Genomic DNA, 10,516 nt, shown 5'->3' on the forward strand with positions numbered 1-10,516 from the left:
CACAAACGCACTGGTGGAAAGAAGAAGAGCAAGCCTGGGAAAGGTTGCAGCTCCTGATACGGTCCTTGCTGCAGCATGATCAGATTGGAGGAAACTGGTCACTCCGATTTCTGTGAACGGTTGACAATTCTGCATGAACTTGCTTCTTTTGCTCCATTCATTTTAAAGTCGGCTGGCAGACATGTTGTTCTAGACTCTGGTTTGTTTACTCTAGTCAGGATCTTGTGTGGTCGCCTCACGAAAAGCTCTGTGTGTGCCTGCTCTGTTCCCAGGCCACATGGAGAAGGAAGAAGGGAAGGGCGAGCCAGTCTGGCTGCAGACACTGCTCTGTGGAATGTGCAGGAGAAAAAGAGAGGACACAGGGAGATGTTGCCTTCATTAGACTTGAAGTTTCAATGGCCAAGGGGAAAGATTTTTACACAGAGGTGTGAAAATCCTTATTTGTCTGGCAAACTGACTTTGATGGCTTTCCCCTTTGTTGGAGAACAATAGAGGTTTCTGCATTTTAATGCGGGCTGAGGTTAAGGACAATACTTTCAAATTAAAAAGCCAGTCTAAACTACAAGAATGTGCAAACACAGAGCCCTGGTATATTCTTTTTCAACATGACTGCTGTGTTTTGACAAATGACCTTTGAGACAAAAGGGAAAATCATTGTGGCTACCCGTCATTGTTGTAAAGTTGACTTCCTGAACAATATCGTATCATCTCACAGCTACCTAGAGCGGCCTGTTTGCACCTATGCAGTCCCTGGCACTTCTTGAATGCCGCTTATCAGGCCTCTGCAACCCACTCCTCGTTTACGCTGGGGGCCAAAGGGCTCCAGGCTACATTAGCCCAAGCTAACGTGACACACCCAAATCTCCATCTGAAATGTTCCTGGACAAGATGCCAGCACTTGGGCGCAGCCGGTGTACGGACGCAGGATGCTTGAGATCAGAAAACACATTGTCTTCCACCAACATCTTTAGACCTGACTCGATCTCCAGTGGAGCTGGAGCAGCCTGTCCTCACTAAAACAGCCTCTTCCAGTCTCAATGCCCAAAGATGTTGCCAATTTTGAAGGGAAAGACCTTTTGCAGAGCGATGGTGGTATAGTGGTGAGAATAGCTGCCTTCCAAGCAGTTGACCCGGGTTCGATTCCCGGCCATCGCAGTTCTCTTTCTTCCAGAGTAATGATCCTTGGTTTAATTGTCACAAGGTAAGTAGAAAGGCTGCAAATGTCCTTCAGGGTTAAATTTCCCCTCATGGCAGTTTGTTATTTATAGGTTTCAAGGCAATTTACAAGATTTACACAAAGTCCTTTAGTCAGTCTTCCATTGGGGCACTGTCAAAAAAAAAAAAAAAAAAAAAAAAAAAGGCAAAAATTCCCAGCTCATACAGGGGATGTAGCTCAGTGGTAGAGCGCATGCTTTGCATGTATGAGGCCCCGGGTTCAATCCCCGGCATCTCCACTCAAACACTTGCGGGCTGAGGTTAAGGACAATACTTTCAAAATAAAAAGCCAGTCTAAACTACAAGAATGTGCACACACAGAGCCCTGGTATATTCTTTTTCAACATGACTGCTGTGTTTTGACAAATGACCTTTGAGACAAAAGGGAAAATCATTGTGGCTACCCGTCATTGTTGTAAAGTTGACTTCCTGAACAATATCGTATCATCTCACAGCTACCTAGAGCGGCCTGTTTGCACCTATGCAGTCCCTGGCACTTCTTGAATGCCGCTTATCAGGCCTCTGCAACCCACTCCTCGTTTACGCTGGGGGGCAAAGGGCTCCAGGCTACATTAGCCCAAGCTAACATGAAACACCTAAATCTCCATCTGAAATGTTCCTGGACAAGATGCCAGCACTTGGCGCAGCCGGTGTATGGACGCAGGATGCTTGAGATCAGAAAACACATTGTCTTCCACCAACATCTTTAGACCTGACTCGATCTCCAGTGGAGCTGGAGCAGCCTGTCCTCACTAAAACAGCCTCTTCCAGTCTCAATGCCCAAAGATCTTCCCAATTTTGAAGGGAAAGACCTTTTGCACAGCGATGGTGGTATAGTGGTGAGTAATGATCCTTGGTTTACTTGTCACAAGGTAAGTAGAAAGGCTGCAAATGTCCTTCAGGGTTAAATTTCCCCTCATGGCAGTTTGTTATTTATAGGTTTCAAGGCAATTTACAAGATTTACACAAAGTCATTTAGTCAGTCTTCCATTGGGGCACTTTCAAAAAAAAAAAAAATACTGATAGAAAGAAAGTACATGTCTATGGACATGCCCTGTTTTTCCTCAGCCATTGAGACAGTTGTAAACATTTTTGCAAAGAGGCTTTACAGCCATGTTTTGAGATGTTGTGGCCGAGTGGTTAAGGCGATGAACTCGAAATCCATTGGGGTCTCCACGTGCAGGTTCGAATCCTGCCGACAACGGAAATGAGTTGTAGTCAACTCTCTCTGCATATACAGACACATCACAGGTGCTACATGGGACAACATTGCTCTGAGAGACGACAGGTGGACCCGTTGTTAATCAGACTGGTTCGCCCTTCACTCCATGTGGCCTGGGAACAGAGCAGACACACACAGAGTTTTCGTGAGGCGACCACACAAGATCCTGACTACAGTAAACAAACCAGAGTCTAGAACATTTCTGCCAGCCGACTGTAAAATGAATGGAGCAAAAGAAGCAAGTTCATGCAGAATTGTCAACTGTTCAAAGAAATCAGAGTGACCAGTTTCCTCCAATCTGATCATGCTGCAGCGAGGACTGTATCAGGAGCTGCAACCTTTCCCAGGCTTGCTCTTCTTCTTTCCACCAGTGCGTTTGTGTGCAAAAGTAAAATGTATGTAGTCATCTGCCCAAACCGAGGCTGCTCACTCAAGTCACATCTTCATCTAAAAGGCTACACATACAACCTTTTCTTGTAATTGCAGTCGTATTCCCCAAGACCTTTTCAAAGACGATGTGTAAGAGAGCTATGTTGCATGAAAATTGAGTTAAATTTGATTGAAAATCATAAGGACAATTATCTGCCAGTTATGAGAAGATGCAGCAACTTTTAATTTTTTAACGGGTCCACCTGTCTTCTCTCAGAGCAATGTTGTCCCATGTAGCACCTGTGATGTGTCTGTAAATGCAGTGAGAGTTGACTACAACTCATTTCCGTTGCTGGCAGGATTCGAACCTGCGTGGGGAGACCCCCAATGGATTTCTAGTCCATCGCCTTAACCTTAAGAGATTGCAACGTTGAGCAGAATAAAAACATTTGTACATCTATGTAAATCTACATGTACATCTACAGTTTTTCCTCAGCCATTTAGCCAGTTGTAAACATTTTTTCAAAGATGCTTTTCATCCATGTTGTGAGTTGTCTTGGCCGTACTCTCCAGCGAGTTGACTGCCAAAACACATCCTAACCATCTCCTCACGATTCTTAACAATATCCTTACAATTCATAACATATTCGGTCGAAGTCCTAACACAGATCCTAACATTGCTAACACAGGGGGTAAAAGAGCCAATCAAAAAAAGAAACGACGTTGCGACGCATTCAATCAATAATTGCCACGTCATACAGCATAATTTTGTCATGTGAATCTCTTCGCTGATTGGATGGCCACCGTTTAGGCAAGGATTACAAACTTTTCTCGACTAACGGATCATTCCAAATAAATGCACTTTATCGGAGACATGTACTGTCCTTCACAATATGAAAAGTAATTACGGATTAATTAAACATCTCCTAACTTGGTAACACTTTATAATGAGTACACACTATTAAGCATCAGTTAAGCATGAATAAATATTGAATTCATCATTTATAACACATGAGGAGTCATTAGTATGTAGTTTATAAACACAGTTATAAATGTTTTTCTTCATTAATAAGCACAGTAATTATGGATTAGTAAACACTGAATTCATCATTTATCAAGCATGTTTCTGACGTAAATACTCATTAGTATGTGGTTTATAATCACAGTTATAAATTGTTTACTCTTCATTAATAAGCTCATCCATATAAATGATGGATTCAGCATTTCTAAATTAAGTATTATATCACTTACCCACCAGTTATTTAGCATTTGTCAGTGGTTTGTAAGGTCATTTAGAAAGCCTATGTAAATAATGAACAATCTATTTAGATGTACATGTCTGCATGCTCTTACACGTCCACTATTCAGACATGTAATGGTTAGTGAGTTAGTTAGTTTGTTGTTAGTTTAAAAATCTCACAAATTCAATTTCCAATGGATGGCTTATAAACAGTTATTAATGCAGGAATTCATGAATTCAGGCAGTTACAAAGCACTTACTACTCATTAATTAAGCAATTTGCGTGAGCTTATCTAAAGTGGGGACTATCTATGCCTTATAAAGCATTTACAAATGAGATTTAAAGGCATTTACAAATGAGATTAAAGGCTGGCAATGCCTCAAAACTCATAAAAGTTCCAGACCAAGGAGAGACACAACACAGGGACATATAAGATATTACACTGATATTTATTGAAACTTCCCAAAATACTGTAACTGTACAAGTGTACAAAAAAGGATAAGCATGGCTGGATAAAAATTTGTCAACACCAACAGTGGAAGTTTAAGTACAGCAAATAAAATGTTTCTCTGAAAAAATAAAAAAATAAAATCTTTCTCTATCAAAAAATCTTTGTTAGAAAAAAAAATATAGCCTACATATATTTTTTCTGTATCAAAAAGTCAAAATATTTCAGTGTAACAATTCAACAATGAACTTTTTGTCTTCCATCTTTCAAACATTTGGCAGTATCAGTGTTAATCTAGCATTATAGCTGACTTTCTTTTCAGAGGAAGCAGCTTTCCAGAAATCTTAAAAGCTTTAACTGTGTCCACTATTCCTGGATCCTCCTGAATTGCAGTGGCACACTGTATGGCAAACCCACTTAGTTTCACCTGACTGTTGTAGCTTTAAAGGACTTCCTTGTATTTGCTGGGGGCAGCAATGAACAGCTCTGCGATTGGAGCAGTGACGACAACCGTGTTCCGGTCCACCCCTACACGCTTGAAAGCGGCAGACATTGTCCTCCCTCGACTAAACAGTCAAAGAATTTTTTTGTACCAGGACACAGCCTGATCTGGATTTTGGACTGCAATTTAGACAACAAAGAATTAGTGTCATCAACAGTAAAAAAAGGTATTTTCACACACAAAGTGATTTATTACAGTAGATTTAATTAGCTAGTGCCAACACAACAATCACACACAGAACATCACATCATATGAGAAGAACCAGCCAAGAGAGGAACAATTGTACAGCAGAACTAAACACGACCAAACCAAAAACCCAGTCAGTAGAAAGGGATGGAAGTATAACATGTAGCATATTTTACCTCTTTTACGTGCCTTTGGTTTAATTTTCTTTGACTTCTTGGACTTTCTCTCTTTTCCCTTCTTCTTCCTCCTCTTCTTTTTGTTGTCTTCCTCTAATGAGGATGCAGTAGAGGAGGAGTCAGACATAGCATCAGAGGACTCCGAACTCCGCGTTCGGGCTGGTCAGCCACGTCAACGCGGCCGCCATCTTGGGACGGGGTAAGCCGCGTCTACTCACTGTATCAGTCAACGGAGGCAGAGGTCTGTGAACGATTAAAATCACCAGAACTCACTGAATTTACAACCGATTTTCAAGCCGTTTGGTTTAATATAAATGTCAGACATATATTTGTGATACAACATAGATTGATTCGTTTTTATATATATTGTTACCTTCTTAACCCTCTCTCACTCTGAACCGTAGTTGGGAGCTGGTTTAATGTTTTGGCTCGTTGCTGGTAACTGGCGTCTTAGAGTCCGGGCCAAAGTGTGTGAAGGAAGGAGGACGAAGTGGGATCTTTGTGTAAACCGTACATTTAATTCTTTACTTCTGCAAAGGCTGAACACAAACGCCGGGCCTGGTCAAATTCTGTTGGACACTGCTGCAGATCAACACTTGTCACACACACGGTAGACGTGTGTGTGTCTACTCTCTCTGTGTTTACACAAACACACACACACACACACGTCTACCTCTGCTCTCTCTGTGTTTACACCGGGCCACTGTCTTAAAGGGACAGGGCTGGCCGGTGACAATATATAGAATTTTTTTAATTATTTATATCATACATATGTTATCTTACGTAGTTTTGGACTAGACTGTTAGCTGTTTGTGTATATGATGATGTGTTACAGTTATGAATGTCAGTATGTACTGTTTTTAATTGCATTGAGGACCTCAACAACAAAAAACAAACCAAAAAAACGAATCAATCTATGTTGTATCACAAATATGTGTCTGACATTTATATTAAACCAAACGGCTTGAAATCGGTTGTAAATTCAGTGAGTTCTGGTGATTTTAATCGTTCATAGACCTCTGCCTCCGTTGACTAATGCAGTGAGTAGACGCGGCTTACCCCGTCCCAAGATGGCGGCCGCGTTGACGTATCGGTCCAATGGACAGCAGCGCTAGAGGCGGCATCTATGTGTATATATCTATGCTGACCCCAGAGCATGTCGACATGCTGCTTTTTCTGAATAAAAAACAGTAAAAAAAATAATCCGCTATGGCGAGAGAGGACTGAGGATGGTTTGGGCCATTTATTGTATTTTGAATGGGTCACAGAAACTCAGTAGAGCATTTAAATCGTATCTGTTAACGGTTAATAATCGGTTCATGAGGGTCGGTTATCGGTCATTAAAAAAAATCAAAATGTGTATCCCTTATTAATTTCTATTAGTGTTGTTTTTGGCGGCCCTAACGCCTTCAGCTGCTAAGATAACGCCTTCAGCTGCTAAGCTAACGTTAGCTATCATCCATATGTGCCAGCAAACAAACACATACTCACCACCACGAGTGCCGCTGACGGCCGTTGACTCCGATACCAGTGTATCCGTCTCCACACCGGCTTTGTTTGTGACCCGCATCCGCCGGACCCGTCGAGTCAACACAGAGCGCTCCATCGCCATCTCTCCACTCTGACCCATAGATACATCCATGGTCTGACCGCTGCACTCGTACGTAAAGCGTTGCCGCCCTGTCACTTCATCACGTCGTTGACGTCGATGACGTCATGAGAGCGGGATCGCAAGCTCAGAACAGTAGAATGTCTTCATAAACCCCCCAGTTTAATGTTTTTCCAAAACAAAAACAATGGGCAGCTTTACCCGACTGAAGAGGCTTATTAATGACGAGACATCGAAAAGAAAGTTGATTGAAGCTGATAAAGTGGCTTCAGAAGAGAAAACTGCTAAAAAGAAAAGTCAAATGCAGAACATGCCATCACAACATGAAACTGAAAAAGAGGACGAACAGTGGAGATCTATATGCTTGGTGAGGAATATGTAATTATATAGATAAACTAATAATTAATTTGCAGTTATGTGTTGATTTGTCTTTTGTATTGATGCCAGAATATTTTGGGATGTAATGTAGTAGGTAATCTAATCTAAATCCTTTTGGATCAAACACTGATGTATAGGCCTATATTTTAGTGAAATCAAATTGAATTTACCAAAACAGTACTGGCACAAAATACATTGTGTGTATCCCTGTGAAAGTTTTTGCTACTGCAGCTATTTATTAATCAAGGGCCACATTGTTGCTGTCAAGCAAGAGGTGCACTTCCTCAAAATGTTCACCGTCAATTTTTTTAAATGTAAATTTAAAAAAGGATACATAGGCCTACTCTATCATCCGAAACTCATTAAACAAAAATATATAATAAAGTCACCATTTAAAAACTAGCAACCTGAGAGGAGTAAGTTGCGTTCAGAATGCAGTAGAACATATCCAGCATTCATAATTGGTCAAATCAAATTACCCTCTCAAAAATATACTGGCATGTGTACATCTGCATTGTACAGTTTTATGATTTAAAAATTCCCATGCTGTAGTTTAAAATAAAATCCAACAAGTAATTCTTGTAACTGGCAATCTAATTACACATTTTTTGTAACCTTATTATGCTATTTTGATTTACAGTTGACCATTACGACCCAAACCTGGGTTTGTGTGTGTGTGTGTGTGTGTGTATGTGTATGTGTGAGTGAGTATAGTAGCATGAATAGTAGTAATGAAGTATTACTGTACTTTTTAAATAGGACCTGTCGTCAAGCAGCACATATGGGAAGGGAAAAACAAACATCTGTCAGGCACAAGTCAATTTTCAGTCATTCAAAGGTCTCCCTCAGTAACTGGATGCAGTTCATGTACAGGTGGGCAAGTAAAGGCAATAATAACATAAACACATAGAGAATGCTATTTGCATAAAACACTTAAAAATAATGCATACCATGTTTTGTCAATAAATTTCTAAAAACTTTTTTTTTTCATTTGCCTTTGAAGATTTTGTCAGGGTCTACGATTGCGACAGATTGATATGATGGATGACACAATTGCAGCCAGTTCAGCCACTCTCACTAAAATGGCAAAAAAATTAAGGGAGGTCTGTGTCACAGCAGTTGAAAGGATGAGAAGGCGTACAGGCCAACCGGTTGGTGGAAGAAGGGAGTTTGTTGTGATCGATGAGAGCCTTTTTCGGCACAAAAGAAAGGTATGTTATAGTGGCTTTCATTAATTGTCAAATACAGTCAAACAAGTTATTGTTAATAGAATGTATCTGTTTATGTCTGTGTTGGTTTGTCTGCATCAGTATGGGAGAGGAAGAATGGCTGGTGGTTGGAAAAGAAAGAAGTGGGTCTTTGGAATGTTAGCTGTGAGGCATCATCAAGGAGGAAGAAAGCCTATTCTACGTCTTGTGGAGAGAAGATCTCGAAGACATCTAGTCCCCTTGATTGCTCATCATGTGAGGCTTGGATCTACCGTTATAAGTGATGAGTGGCGTGCCTATCGCATACTCTCTGCACTAGGCTACAACCATCACACTGTCAACCACAGCCGGTGGTATGTAGATCCCCAAACTAGAGCCCATACCCAGCATATTGAGAGGGCCTGGAGATCCTACAAGGAGCAGATCTGGAGGCTTAGGGGAAATCGCACTGACAGTTTGCTTTCTGACCACCTTTCAGTGATTGAGTGGAATGAATGGCTCGCAAAGAAACACTGTGAGGGTGCATTTGGCAGACTGATTCATGACATTTCAAAAAAATACATGTAGTCATATGCAGCCACTGTAACCATTGTTAGAAAAAAAATAATTTTGCTGTATTGTTTTATCATGTCACACTGAAATATTTTCTGACTTTATTTTTTGATACAGATATGATACAATATTTTTTCAGAGAAACATTTTATTTGCTGTACTTAAACTTCCACTGTTGGTGTTGACAAATTTTTATCCAGCCATGCTTATCCTTTTTTGTACACTTGTACAGTTACAGTATTTTGGGAAGTTTCAATAAATATCAGTGTAATATCTTATATGTCCCTGTGTTGTGTCTCTCCTTGGTCTGGAACTTTTATGAGTTTTGAGGCATTGCCAGCCTTTAATCTCATTTGTAAATGCCTTTAAATCTCATTTGTAAATGCTTTATAAGGCATAGATAGTCCCCACTTTAGATAAGCTCACGCAAATTGCTTAATTAATGAGTAGTAAGTGCTTTGTAACTGCCTGAATTCATGAATTCCTGCATTAATAACTGTTTATAAGCCATCCATTGGAAATTGAATTTGTGAGATTTTTAAACTAACAACAAACTAACTAACTCACTAACCATTACATGTCTGAATAGTGGACGTGTAAGAGCATGCAGACATGTACATCTAAATAGATTGTTCATTATTTACATAGGCTTTCTAACTGACCTTACAAACCACTGACAAATGCTAAACAACTGGTGGGTAAGTGATGTAATACTTAATTTAGAAATGCTGAATCCATCATTTATATGGATGAGCTTATTAATGAAGAGTAAACAATTTATAACTGTGATTATAAACCACATACTAATGAGTATTTACGTCATAAACATGCTTTATAAATGATGAATTCAGTGTTTACTAATCCATAATTACTGTGCTTATTAATGAAGAGTAAAAACATTTATAACTGTGTTTATAAACCACATATTAATGAGTATTTACGTCAGAAACATGCTTGATAAATGATGAATTCAGTGTTTACTAATCCATAATTACTGTGCTTATTAATGAAGAAAAAACATTTATAACTGTGTTTATAAACTACATACTAATGACTCCTCATGTGTTATAAATGATGAATTCAATATTTATTAATGCTTAACTAATGCTTAATAGTGTGTACTCATTATAAAGTGTTACCCTTAACTTGTCTATAAAGACTGTTTTGAGTGTGCAGGGTTATAGTTTATTCCGATCGTAACGCTAGTTTAGATGTAAGCGTTGTGTTTACGGTATGTATGTGCCATGGTAGGCTAATAGTAGACTTCAAATCCTCCTAATAAAACTGGTATGGATAATCAAAATAAGTCATATCACAGAATGATTCTCTGTATTCTATTCTATTACATAGCCGTATTCATGGATGATTTGAGCCGTTAACAAAGTGAAAACAAAACCATCTACAGTGTAA

At 39.6% G+C, this 10,516-nt stretch overlaps 3 non-coding genes across 3 annotated transcripts; all 3 read left to right on the forward strand.

The window, feature by feature from the left end:
• Nucleotides 1-1,083: 1,083 nt before the first annotated feature.
• trnag-ucc (transfer RNA glycine (anticodon UCC)) lies at nt 1,084-1,155 on the forward strand. The gene has a single exon. It is a non-coding gene; the product is annotated as a tRNA-Gly (tRNA).
• Nucleotides 1,156-1,382: 227 nt separating this feature from the next.
• Nucleotides 1,383-1,454, forward strand: trnaa-ugc (transfer RNA alanine (anticodon UGC)). The gene has a single exon. It is a non-coding gene; the product is annotated as a tRNA-Ala (tRNA).
• An 883-nt stretch (nt 1,455-2,337) lies between these two features.
• trnas-cga (transfer RNA serine (anticodon CGA)) lies at nt 2,338-2,419 on the forward strand. The gene has a single exon. It is a non-coding gene; the product is annotated as a tRNA-Ser (tRNA).
• Nucleotides 2,420-10,516: the final 8,097 nt, after the last annotated feature.

The sequence above is a fragment of the Centropristis striata genome, chromosome 15 (genome assembly GCF_030273125.1).
Source record: "Centropristis striata isolate RG_2023a ecotype Rhode Island chromosome 15, C.striata_1.0, whole genome shotgun sequence".
NCBI lineage: Eukaryota > Metazoa > Chordata > Actinopteri > Perciformes > Serranidae > Centropristis > Centropristis striata.